At 41.0% G+C, this 13,591-nt stretch overlaps 1 protein-coding gene across 1 annotated transcript in view; it reads left to right on the top strand.

Annotated features, from left to right (window-relative positions):
- The window catches only part of LTBP1 (latent transforming growth factor beta binding protein 1), a 186,046-nt gene that overhangs the window by 20,223 nt on the left and 152,232 nt on the right, over positions 1-13,591 (top strand).

The raw sequence follows: 13,591 nt of genomic DNA, 5'->3' as shown, positions 1-13,591 counted from the left end.
GTTGCTTTTGTGTGAGAGCCATCCTGCCAGCATAATTCAGAAGAGTCCTCAGGGTGGTTTACAACGTGTAAACAAACACAAAAACTCTCTAGGTAATACAGTCATACCTCTTCTTGTGAAAGCTTCATGTTGCGTTTATTCGGGTTAAGAACGTGGCAAACCCGGAAGTGTTTCTGCACCATTCAGACATGCGCAGAAGCACCACTCTGGTTACAGACTTTTCAGGGTGCGAACAGCACCCCGGAACAGATCATTTCCGCAACCAGAGGTACCACTGTAACCTTAAAAGAAACAATAACTCATTTAATAAGTCAAAATAAAAAAAATCCTTCCAGTAGCACCTTAAAGACCAACTAAATTAGTTCTTGGTATGAGTATTGCAGTATTGGTATTAAGTATTGCAGTAAAAAAACACCACACACACCCCTCATTGACAGACCAGTAGGCAGTAGTAAGATCAGTGACTGTCCTAGAAAAAAAGTAAGCGATGAAAGAGTTGCAATTCAGCCTGCATGGTTCAGGATCACAGGGTCAAATTTATACAGGAAAATACATAGAATAAGAATGAGAAAGTACTGGATTGGAGGTGGTCGTGTTGAGTAAGAGGACAACAGGGGATTTGAAAAACACTGCAGCAATAAAAGACAAAAAGAGCAGTCTGGACGTTGTCAAAAGCAATCTAATCAATTCTTAAATGACAGAATGAATTCTGTCTCTGAGGCTGTCAGCTAACCATTGTGCTTTTACAGTTTCGTTTTCCTATTTTAAAAAGTGTCTGCCTCATACTTTCTGTTATCAAAGAACAACACAATTAGGAGGAATTTTCTGCTTGGCAAAAAACAGTAAAAGTTAGTCCAAACTAAGTGATGCTTTATTCACAAACTGTACAGTTGATGAATACTATATTTTTCATAGGCTTTTTTGTCACTGTTATCCAGAGTGTGGTGATATTTAGATGACGATAGCGTGCTTATATTTGTTTACATCTTCTCCAGTTCTGTTAGTCCCTTCAGCCAGTCCTTTACTATTTCCTCAAGACTTTCCCCAATAGCATCCTTTGTCTTGTAACATGGAGATTTTGACTTTGATGCAGAGCGGGTCTTTTATGAACTGAGTGGTTCCTTCTGATGGCAGTCTAGCACAGGTTGCTTCTTACAGAAGGCAGAAGAGGTTGATTTTGATTTTCACTTTTGCCCTGTAGGCTTCTCTGCCACCCCCTCAAAGCAGATTTTCAGGAGACTGCTGGGGGAAAGGGAAATTGGCAGAAATAACTTTCCCTCTTTCTTGAGTGCTTATGGAATCTCTATTTCTGCCCCCCCCCCCTTAATTGGTGGAGTGAAGGGCATCGGTTTGAATAAGCTATGGAAACCTGATCAACATCCAATACAGCATTTCTTTGTGATTGACTCAGGTGACCCTTATGTGTTGGGACATAGGCTGACTCGGTCCATGCTGGAGTTGAGTCTGCCATTGATTCGCTAGATGTGCCAAAATCACAAAATTTCCATCTGAGTATGTGGTAAAATTGCTCAACTATCTTACCACTCCATGTCAGTATACATCTTGGCAAGTGAGAAAGGTTGCATTAATAGGCCCTCAATAAGTATATTTACATATATATGGATGGCACGATCCAAATATCTATTCATACACTATTCTGCAAATGTAGCTCTCCATATAAAGAAGCTTTCCATGTCATATATGCCCCTACTCTTAAAATGGACCAAGAAGTGCTTAGAGCTCTGCATGTGCATGGGGGTTGTAGTTCTTGGAAGTAAATTCCATTGAACCAAACAGAACCTTAATACCCATGTTACCGTATTTTTCGCACGATAGGACGCACCGGACGATAGGACGCACTTTGTTTTAGAGGGGGGAGAACAAGAAAAAAAAATTCTCCCCCTCTCTGTCCAGCGCGCCTTCAGTGAAGCGGCAGGAGGCGCTGCACAGAGAGGGGGAGAACTTTCCCCCTCTTGTTTTCCCGCTCTAAAACAAGGTGTCGTTTAAGGTGCGTTCAGGCGGCTACCTTGGAAGCCTGAAGAGCGAGAGGGGTCGGTGTGCACTGACCCCTCTCGCTCTCCAGGCTTCAGGTTCCTTTCGACCTGCTCTTTGGGGCTGGCGGGAGGAAGCCCACCACCAGCCCCAAAGAGCAGGTCAGGGAGCAGCGGAAAGGCTCCTGCCATAGCCGCGCGTCACCTCTCCAGCCGGAAGAGGTTCGCGGGGTGCTTCTTTAGCCCCGCGAGTGCTCTCCCGGCTGGAGAGGTGACACGCGGCTATGGCAGGAGCCTCTAAAGCCGCGAGTCACCTCTCCAGCCGAGAGAGGGTCGCGGGGGGCTGCTTTAGCCCCGCGAGTGCTCTCCCGGCTGGAGAGGCTCCTGCCATAGCCGCGCGTCACCTCTCCAGTCGGGAGAGGGTCGCAGGGTGCTTCTTTAGCCCCGCGCGCGCTCTCCCGGCTGGGGAGGTGATGCGCGGCTATGGCAGGAGCCTCTAAAGCCACGTGTCACCTCTCCAGCCGGGAGAGGTTCGTGGGGGGCTGCTTTAGCCCCGTGAGTGCTCTCCCAGCTGGAGAGGTGACGCGCAGCTATAGAGACTCCTGCCATAGCCGCGTGTCACCTTTCCAGCCGGGAGAGGGTCGCGGGGCTATGGCGTCTTCGCTCCATAGGACGCACACACATTTCCCCTTCATTTTTGAAGGGGGAAAAGTGCGTCCTATAGAGCGAAAAATACGGTATGTACGGTATTTAAAATCCAGAGGCTGGTCTACCAAGATTTCATTTCTAACTCTTACTTGCCAAATGTATGATCAAAGGAGGAAATGAGGGAGAAATCCTCTTCCGATTTTGATATGTAGGAAAGTGTGCTTTCCCAAATGGGCCGCTGTGCTCCACTGATTTTTCTCTCAAATCAGAGATAATTAATATCTTAAAAGACTTTGTATTCATGGTTCATTCAGATAATGTCCCATGGCTTTCCATGGATCAGGAGTAGACTTAGTTGCTGTATCTTAGTTGCCTTCTTCTTTGATACCTAATGTAAAAAGTAACAACTGCTATGGGGAACTGCATATTCAAACCTCCACCGAAAATCCTAGTACAGTGGTACCTCGGGTTAAGTACTTAATTCGTTCCGGAGGTCCATTCTTAACCTGAAACTGTTCTTAACCTGAAGCACCACTTTAGCTAATGGGGCCTCCCACTGCTGCCGTGCCGCCGGAGCACGATTTCTGTTCTCATCCTGAAGCAAAGTTCTTAACCTGAAGCACGATTTCTGGGTTAGCGGAGTCTGTAACCTGAAGGTTATGTAACCTGAAGCGTATGTAACCCGAGGTACCACTGTATAGATGTTAGCTTTGTGCACAAAGGAACAGCAGGACCAAGAGCGCTTGAACTCGAGGCCTGAACAACCCAGACAGGATCCAGTTAACTAGCTCAGTACTAAGGTATCTAGCTTGTGCTGACTTTCTGTGATATTCCCTGAGAATATCAAAGATTTCAAGTGAATTAGTGAATTCAGGGAATGCAGTTTTGATCAGTAGGGCATCCTCTGTTAACTACACCTGGAGCTGTTGATCCTAGCATTCATATAAGGTATTTAATACCTACTCACATCATTCAAATACAGTGGTGCCTCGCAAGACGAAATTAATCCGTTCCTCGAGTCTCTTCGTCTTGCGGTTTTTTCGTCTTGAGAAGCATGGCTATTAGCGGCTTAGCGGCTATTAACGGCTTAGCGGCTTTAAGAAAAAGGAAACAAACTCGCAAGATGTTTCGTCTTGCGAAGCAAGCCCATAGGGAAATTCGTCTTGCGGAACAACTCAAAAAACAGAAAACTCTTTCGTCTTGCACGTTTTTCGTCTTGCGAGGTACCACTGTATGGGCATATACAGATGGGAATTGTATTGTAGATCTCTTTATTTTATTTTAGTTATTGGTGATGTGCAATGTTTTGAAAATACTTCTTGTAAAATGAGTTATTTTCCAAATGTTCAGAATTCAGCATAGCTAGAAGAGGCTCTAAGCCCTCAAGTTTTGAATCTTGCACTGTAGGCTTCAGATGTTTACAAAAGGCACTATTTTTATTATGGCACAAGCTTTTGTAGGCAAGGTTTTATTGAAAGTGCAATAGCAGTTTTGTTAAAGCATATGCTTAACTGTAGCATTATTTTTATTCTTCCATAGTGTCTAACGTGAGGGCAGGCTTGGAGAACACATGACATGGTTGGCCCCTTTTCAAAGGGATTCCTTGCTAGCCTGTATGCTATAATAAACTTTTATTGTAATCCTGTCACATTGATTATATACTTCTCATACAAAATTCTATTTTAGTTAGCTGTGTTTCATTTCAATTTATTAAATGAAATGTTTTCCTTCTTAATGAATGTGTTTTTCTGGGACAGAGGAGAGGGGGAAAGGGGGTGCAGGGTAGTACATGAAAGTGTATAACATTCTGTAGAAAGACAAATTGTAGACTTTCAGAAATGCAGAGCGAACTCCATGCGAGCGTTTACTATTATGCTGTTGGGCAGTAGGTGGCAAACTTCGCTTTTCTTTTTCCTTATATTTATTTTCATACCACAGATTGCCAGAATTTGAAGAGGCTGGTTTGAGTTCCTTGGAAGATGTCATTCCTTGGCAGCATAATTTCGAACCACCTATTTTTGCTCATTGTGTACATGCCTGATGTTGAACACTCAGCTGGGCCGCATTTTCCTCTGGGGTTACTTGGATATGAATAAATGCATAGATTGTTGTTCCTTTTCTTCTGTGGGTTTAAGCAACAGATTGCTAATATGGCCAATACATTACAAAAGAAGGAACATCTGCCAAGGACAACACTAGTTAATTCGTATCATGGGACCTTGTCATATATCTCTACCCTAGTTCTGGATAATCGCCTCATGAAAGCTCAGTTGCCCCTTTCATCCCACAAACGTTTGATTGAATAGAGTGAAAGGAAATGTTTGCTTGGGTTTCCTCTTAAAAGAGAATTACATGCAGGGGTGGTCTGAACCCATTTCACCACCTGAGATGAAATGAGGATGTGCCAACCACTGCGCCCCACCCGTTTTTTTGCACTGTGCCCCCGCCACCCCCACTTCTGATGCTAGCAGAATGCCCTCTTCCACTGAGATGGGGGGGAGCATTCCGCAAGGCATTGTCACTCATTTTATTAGCCCCCGGGGCAGGGAAAACAAGCAGCAACACTGCACACTGGAATGCCCCTACCTCCATTGAAATTCTGGTTCTTGCCGAAGTGGTGGGGTGGGTGGGGCATTACCTCTTCTGCCACCTGAGGCAGCTGCTTCACCCAGCCTCATGGGTGGGCCAGCTCTGCTATTATAAGTGCCACAGGAAGTTTTTTTTGTGTGTATGATAGGTTGGATCCAGTGTGTCCCATCCTTGTACAGAAAGAGCTTACAGCAGAAGTACCTGCTGGAGGAGGGCATTCTTCACCGGTTCCGATTTTCCAACTCCTTGCTGCTTCAGAGAGCTTCCTGGCAAGAGAGGCAGGAATAACCAGCTGCACCACTATAAGATAGGGGACACCTGGCTTGTCAGTAGTACACGTGAAAAGGGTTTAGGGGTCTTAGCAGACCACAAGCTTAACATGAGTCAGCAGTGTGATGTAGCAGCAAAAAAAAGGTAATGCTGTTTTGGACTGCATGAACAGAAGTATAGTGACCAGAGTAATAGTATCGCTTTATGCTGCCTTGGTCAGATGAAACTGGAGTACGGTGCCCAGTTCTGGGCACCACAATTTAAGAAGGATATTGACAAGTGTGCAGAGGAAGGAGATCAAGGTGATTAAGGGTCTGGAAAAACAAGCCTTATGAGGAACAGTTGAGGTAATTGGGTATGCTTAGCTTGGATAAGAGGAGATAGGATAACCATCTTCAAATATCTAAAGGGCTGTCACCTGTTTTCTCCTGCTCCAGAAGACCCAAAGCAGTGTCTTCAATTTACAAGAAAGGAGATTCTGACTAACCATCAGGAAGAACTTTCTGATGGTACAGAATGGAACCTCCCTTGAGAGGTTGTAGACTCTCCTTCCTTTAGGTTTTTAAGGAGAGGTTGGATGGCCCTCTGTTATGGCTGCTTTAGCTCAGATTTCTGGGCTGGACCTCAAGGTCTCTTCCAACTCTACAATTCTGTGATTCTCTGGCGCAGCTTTTGAAGGTGCAAATAATTTCTTTCCACTTGCCCTATCACGAAAGCTCAGTGAACAGAACCCCACCCATGGATAGTGAACAGAACCCCACCCATGGATAGCCAAGATTTAAGCTTATGAATCCATCATGTAGGTTTTGTTTCATACAAATGTGGCAGGCTTTTGGTCCAGCAAAAGTACTATGTGCAAAAGACATGATAAGGCAGATCACACCATCAAGAGGCAGCAGTGTGGCATACAACCTCTTGTATTTAAGAGATCTGGCTAGGCATGTGGTACTGGCCACAATCTAGAGGTTTACAAGCACAGGAGGAAGCTGCAACAAGTTCAGAAGACTGAACTCAGTTCATATATTCTGTTCCCTGCTAACTATTTGTCCAGAAGGAGGAAAGGTTTATGTGTTCTAAGCCACTTTTCTTATGAACCAGTAGGTTCATAGAATCATAGAATCATAGAGTTGGAAGAGACCACAAGGGCCATCGAGTCCAACCCCCTGCCAAGCAGGAAACACCATCAGAGCACTCCTGACATATGGTTGTCAAGCCTCTGCTTAAAGACCTCCAAAGTAGGAGACTCCACCACACTCCTTGGCAGCAAATTCCACTGTCGAACAGCTCTTACTGTCAGGAAGTTCTTCCTAATGTTTAGGTGGAATCTTCTTTCTTGTAGTTTGGATCCATTGCTCCGTGTCCACTTCTCTGGAGCAGCAGAAAACAACCTTTCTCCCTAGGTTGTTTCTCCTAGGCCCTTCAACATTTAAATAGATTCCTAACAGGGACTCCCTGTATTTTCATTGGTTTCCAGGCACAAAACAAGTTGCTGGTTTTGCCCTGGAGATAGTCTGGCACTCAGTTATTTAAGGACTGCTTTCTGCTATGTGAACCTGCCACACAACTGAGATAATAATTACTTTAAACGTTTTTCTTCTTTATCTTCTTAGGTCAGGCAGATGGGTACCAGATATTTATTGTAGCCCCTCAAAACATGGGGGGGGGGCATTCCTCCCAAGCATTGTGAATCTGAGATTTTAGTATTTGATCATCTAGATTCTTATGGATTTTTTGTTTGTTGTTTTTGCTGTTGCTCTGTCTAGTATGGTTTGACTGGATTTAGCCTGTTTTTTCTTCTTCTGAATAACTGATATATGAATAACTTTATTTAACTACTGCTTAATATTTTGTTTTTGATATGGTTTTATATGGTGGTTGTCTTCATGAATTATGTAAATTATCTTCAATTCCATATTTTTGACAGAAAACAGATGTACTACTTAAAAATAAATAAAATCCCCTTTAAAAATCCCTGTAAGGCTTTTTTTAAAAAATTGTTTTCAGCTTGGCAAAATAGATCTGGGATGAAGGCTGCGAAGTGTACTTCTGTATTTGTAAGATTTCTTTACCGTAAGATCCTAAGGCAGTTTAAGACAATAGAATATACAGTTTTAAAAACAAATAGAGCCTTTGCAGTTACAAAACAAATAAATTCAGCAGAAGAGGTAAGGCCCACAAAACAAAATGCCTTACCAGTCAAAGGGCATGGTAAAGAGGTGTATCTTCAGTATAAGACGAAAACAGAAGATTCCAAGCGCGTCTCTGTGGGTGAGTCTTCCTTAATTTAGTGACTGCCACAGAAAAAGCACTCTCTTGGAGTGCCCTTCCCAACAGCTCTGAGGATAGTAGAACTAACAACATCAACTGCTGCTGATCTTAAGATCCATAATCCTTTTGAGGACCACAAAGGTTGATAGACCAGATTGTAAGGTTGTCACTTAACTCTTTAAAACAGTCATACTTACTTAGCTCGAGAACAGTGAACTCGGCTATATTGGATAAGTGTCTTTATAAATTTTTATTAAATGGGATTTAATTTAGGCCTGTAAGCTTTTATTGATAGATTAATCAGCTGAAGCTTTAGCTAATTAACTGGTGGAAACAAAATTTTGATTCGTCTTGTGCCAAGTTTGATGTCATACTAGTGCCAGGTGAAGACGCTTTTATTTGACCACACATTCCAACACTTACTTTAACAATGGCTTTATTCTTTGCTGTTGGAATTTGTTTCATATTTTCACCATGTTTTTATATATCTATGGTATTTTCATTCAGATTGTATAATACCCTCATATGTGCTTTAGAAGGATGGCCTAGAAATCTTTAAAATAGCTAAATGGCAGACCTGCAAATTAGGGCACATTATGGCTAGTGTTTCCGTGTGCTGCTCTGGTTCTCCAGAAGCAGCTTAGTCATGCTGACCACATGACCTGGAAGCTGTACGCCGGCTCCCTCGGCCAATAAAGTGACATGAGCACCTCAGCCCCAGAGTCGGTCACGACTGGATCTAATGGTCAGGGGTCCCTTTACCTTTACCTATGGCTAGTACATGTGAAAAGGGCTTAGGGGTCTGCTTTATTTTGCCTTGATCACACTATACCTGGAATACCACATTGCAGGGGGTTGGACTAAATGACCTTTGGGACCCCTTCCAACTCTACAGTTCTGTGATTCTGTGATGAGTAATATGTAATATGCTTAGTAATATATAAATAGAATTATTAATATAACTTAACTGAAATTTAATATCATAGTTAATTAATAAGTTAATTGACATTTGCCGCAGTATAAATTCATATGCCAATAAATACTACTATTGTATACCACATTATATCACTCATACAAGATATGCATTTAAACAGCATCTTGTACTTTCAGTTTCTACACACACATATAAAATACTCATAGCAAAATAAGACATAATAATTACAGTATATCAGAATAGTTGCGCTTCTAGTGCAATCTTGTGCAGGTCCACTGGGAAATTCAATGAGACTCAACCCCAGTTAAGTGTTTGTAGAGTTGTATCCTTAACCCTATAGCCTCCAAGTTCAAGTCCTAATACAATTATCATCTGTTACTGGCAAATGGATCATAATACTGATTTTTCAAAGTAAAGTGTTGGAAAGGCTTCTGCCAGCACAGAGGCAATGAAAGTGGACACTTCCCTTTTCTGTTTTAACCCCCATGGCCTTGCTGTAGTAGAAGCACTATGAGGGCATTGAACAATCTGAATGAAAAGACCATAGAGATATAGATATATAAAAGCATAATGGAAATATAAAACACAGAAAACCAATTCCAACAGTAAAGAATAAAGCCATTGTTAAAGTAAGTGTTGGAATGTGTGGCTAAATAAAAGTGTCTTCACCTGGCACTAGTATGACATCAAACTTGGCACAAGACAAATTAAAATTTTGTTTCCACCAGTTAATTAGCTGGAAACCTATGTCCCTACTGTGGAAGGATGTGTGGATCCAGAATTGGCCTCTACAATCACTTACGGACTCATTGTTAAAACCATGTTTATGGAAGGCAATGTTACTCTGCTACAAGTGATCACCGATGAAGAAGAAGAAACTGTGGTGGTCAACGCAGAATTCCTTGCGAATGTCTGTTTGATGTTTCTCACACTACAATGAAGTTCAAAGTCATTTTTTCCTTGCTGATGCTGAAAGGGGAAGATTGCCTGAAAGTCGCTATGCAATGTTTGCCAAATTGTTTGACATATGAATGTTGCTGTGGGTTTCCCCCCCTCCTTTTTGATGATATTCCCAATGTTCTAACTAATGGTGACTCATAAAGGATTTTATATCTGATGCAACATCCTGAGTAATGTGCTGCGTAATGTGTTAAAATCTATGTTCTGTGTCATCAATTATTTTTAAGCATCTTGATCAATTTATTTTGTAAGCTGACTGAAATTGCTTGAAGACAATCAGTATATAAGGATAAGGATTTCTTTGTAGATGTACTGTCAAATTTTGGCCATATAGTGATCCAGATAAAGGACCTATTTAAGAGTTTGCTACAGTGCCACTATTCATTCCACTTTTGTCACTGTGGAACACATTTTCTCTTTTTTAAATTAGTTTGAAAATGAATGCACAATTATGCATGCTGTTATCTCTTGTTAGAAAAGATAAGGTTGTGATACTGGAGGTTTACATTTTCATGTTCGTTTATAGTTTGTGGCTGTTTCAGGACACTATAATACACACACACACACACACACACACACACACATTTATACTGTACAACATATAAATTATTAAAGAGTTAAGATTGGCTGCAGATCCTTGTCAAACGTACAGGGACACATCCAGATTTGCTGCCCCATAATGTGTGGAATGCCTGCAGGAAGGTACAGAAACTTATTTGGTTCAAAGACTGGATTGCAAAATGGGACTTAACAAAACTTGCATTCAAATGTGCTAGTCGTCTAGCTGATACATGTATTATTTAAGGTAGTTACATACTTCTTGATCACTTAAGTCTCAAGTGGTATACATTAAGATTATTTAAATAATAAAAAACAGAAAGTTTCCTTTAAATGTCTGTTTCAGGAGAAAGGTATTTGTTGGACTTCTGAATTCATTACAGTGCTACCTCGGGCTAAGTACTTAATTCGTTCCAGAGGTCCATACTTAACCTGAAACTGTTCTTAACCTGAAGCACCACTTTAGCTAATGGGGGCCTCCTGGTGCTGCCATGCCGCCGGAGCCCGATTTCTGTTCTCATCCTGAAGCAAAGTTCTTAACCTGAAGCACTATTTCTGGGTTAGTGGAGTCTGTAACCTGAAGCTTATGTAACCCGAGGTACCACTGTATTTGTTTGTTTGTTTCTAGCCTTTCACCTGAAGGGCCCCATGGTGGGTTACCACCACTGCTTTTTTTCCTAGAAAAATAGGTGCCGGTACTCACCAAGTTGTAAGTGCTACACTTTTTAACAACAACGAAAAATAGTGCCGGTACTGTGTTCCCTTGAGTGCCCACTCGAAAAAGGCACTGGTTACCACATTGGCCAACCAGATTCCTTTGCTGTTGCTTTCCAGATATTCCTATTCAGCAACTTACTCCCTCTGAAGTTGGAGGTTTCCATATAGCCATCAAGACTAGAAGTCCTGTAGACTGCCCCTCTATGATTTAATTAATTTTAATTCAAGCCCCATGGCTCAATTAAAATGAAGTAATAAAGCCCATTGAACAGCGGGTCTCATCTGACTTTTTTATTTCATTATAGTATTTAGAAGTTACATTAGTACTGACACTTAACTTTATCTGTAACACGGGAAAGATAAAACAGCATTCATAACATTGATACTGAATAGAAACTTAAAAAACATGAAGACATCTGAAATTTGTTTGTGCATGTGTGAAAAAAATCATATGTGCAATTTTCACACCAGTCCATTAAGTCCTGTGATGTTGCTGGAATTTATTTCCTTCAGTATCTTAACTGTTGTTTTCTATAAAGGATTCTGTGTTACAGTTTTGTTATGTGTGGGTCCCTGCTCTGCCCCACTTGATGAGTAGTAACACACTGCTTAAGATAATAATTTAAACTAGGCTAATATATTTGGGAATTCAAGCATGTACTGCTTTGAAGTCATTAAGAGCGGGAGGAAGAAAAGAGATCTGGAGCAGACATCCAGTAATGAACCATGTAAATCAAAAGAATGTTGAAAGAAACTTCTCAAACCTGACCCTAAGGATGTAAACACCTTATAGCTTTTATTTATTTATTTACATGATTTTAACTTGTTGATGACAGGATTCAGTTTCTGGATTGAGCAGAATTTTATTCTGTAGTGGGGAGTACCAGTCAAGCTGTCTTTCTTTTCTGCCTTTGTAGCACAAAGCCAAGATCAAAAAGTTTTAATGCCATGCAGCATTTGTAAACAAACAAAACTATTACATGTGGAAAATCTATTTACAGCAGTTGAAGTCCAAAATCTCAATGGCTGGGCATAGCGTTGTGGAATTCTTGACTTTGTCACTTTAGAACAGCTGATCCCTTTCCATATCATAAACTGCTTTTGGATATTTGTTCAGTTTCAATATAAATCTGCCCTCTGGCAGCATGGGGACTTCTGTTTCAGAAATACAGGTCCAAATCTTATTTTGGGCTGTGGTTCTTTGGCTCCAAAATGATATTTATATGCAGCTTTTCCAAATACCTTAAAGTGTAGAAACAAAAAAATTATAGCTGTTTTCCAATTTGTATTTTTGAAAATATTTGATACACAGTCTTTAGAGTTCTTAATCAAATGTGAAATTTCTTGTAAAGGAAAAAAAGGAGGAACAAAATGCATTTTTTAGAAGAAACTAGAGATTTTCTTAAAAGCCAAAGGAATGACTTATAGGCTTTAAATTTACCTACTGCAAATAAGAAAACAACCTATTCCTAGACCTCTGGTATGCAGTCTGGGCTTTTGGTCCAGAGCACTTAAGAAAATATAGGCAAAGTGGTATTGAAATAAGAATGCCAAGTTCTTCCAGACTTTGTTGGTTCAGGCATGTGTCAGAAATAGCCTCATAGTTGCTACTTGCAAGCTGACATTGGACTGAAGTTACACCTATTTTTACATCAGAAGGGCTAGATTCCTTTTCACGTACTTTATCCGTGTTGATCATGGGCTGAAATCAGGGATACAGTGTTCTTTGGTTAGCTATGTTTGCATTTCTCTGCATTCCAAAGTGATGAATTTGGATTTAAGAAATGAGAGAGTGTAAAATATGTGCCCATTTACTCCCCAAGTAAATAGTGGCTACAATGTTTGAATGCTTTACAAATCAAAAGGCACCAACAGTTGCTCTGACATTCAGCAAACTCTTAGATCCAGATATGATAATACATTTTTCATTTGTGTGAGTACTCCAGTCTCTCCCAGTTGTGTACTTGTGCAAGCAACTGTACCATATGAGCCAGGAATATGTGACACACTTGGCTATTGCAACTACTGTGGTCTTGGAGATTGGAAAATGTCTGCGTCTCTCCAACCGCAGAAATTACTGCACTGAGTACCCAGCTCACATGTTAAGAATTGCTCGTGCGAGGATGAAGTTAGGGAAACTGCAACCTGATTTGCAACTCTTTCTGCAGAGCCAGTCTTCCTTAACTGTGTGTTCTCTCACTAGACTTCTTCTGCACCTGCACTAGCAAGGAATTGTACATGGTTGATTAAAACCGACTGATATGTAGAGTCAGGAGGATCATGTGCAGCCATGGGGACATATGGCCTTCTGTTTAACCAGAACATTTGCATCAAATACCATTGTATCATAGGCCCAAGGTGCCCTTTCACAACAGAAAATGAAAACTGTGACAAAAAGATACAACCACAACATTATCCACACAGTAAAATTGTAGCTACCATCTTAATTTTGGGAAAATCTATTTACTCAGAATCAAATTCCAATGATTTCAGTGACTAATGTTTTCAGATAAGAATGCTTAAGGTTTAAATTCCAGTTTAAGTTTTGGTAACTAAAATTTAATTTCTAAAAAAAGATGGGGCACAATGCATATGTTCCAAAAAGCAAATGAATGAAAGGAAAAAAGATGAACACGTCACTCAGTGAAGTCAGATG

The sequence above is a fragment of the Podarcis vaucheri genome (assembly GCF_965113315.1).
Source record: "Podarcis vaucheri genome assembly, chromosome: 3".
NCBI lineage: Eukaryota > Metazoa > Chordata > Lepidosauria > Squamata > Lacertidae > Podarcis > Podarcis vaucheri.
Note: the sequence above shows the minus strand (reverse complement) of the source record. Positions and strands in the feature narration are given on the sequence as shown.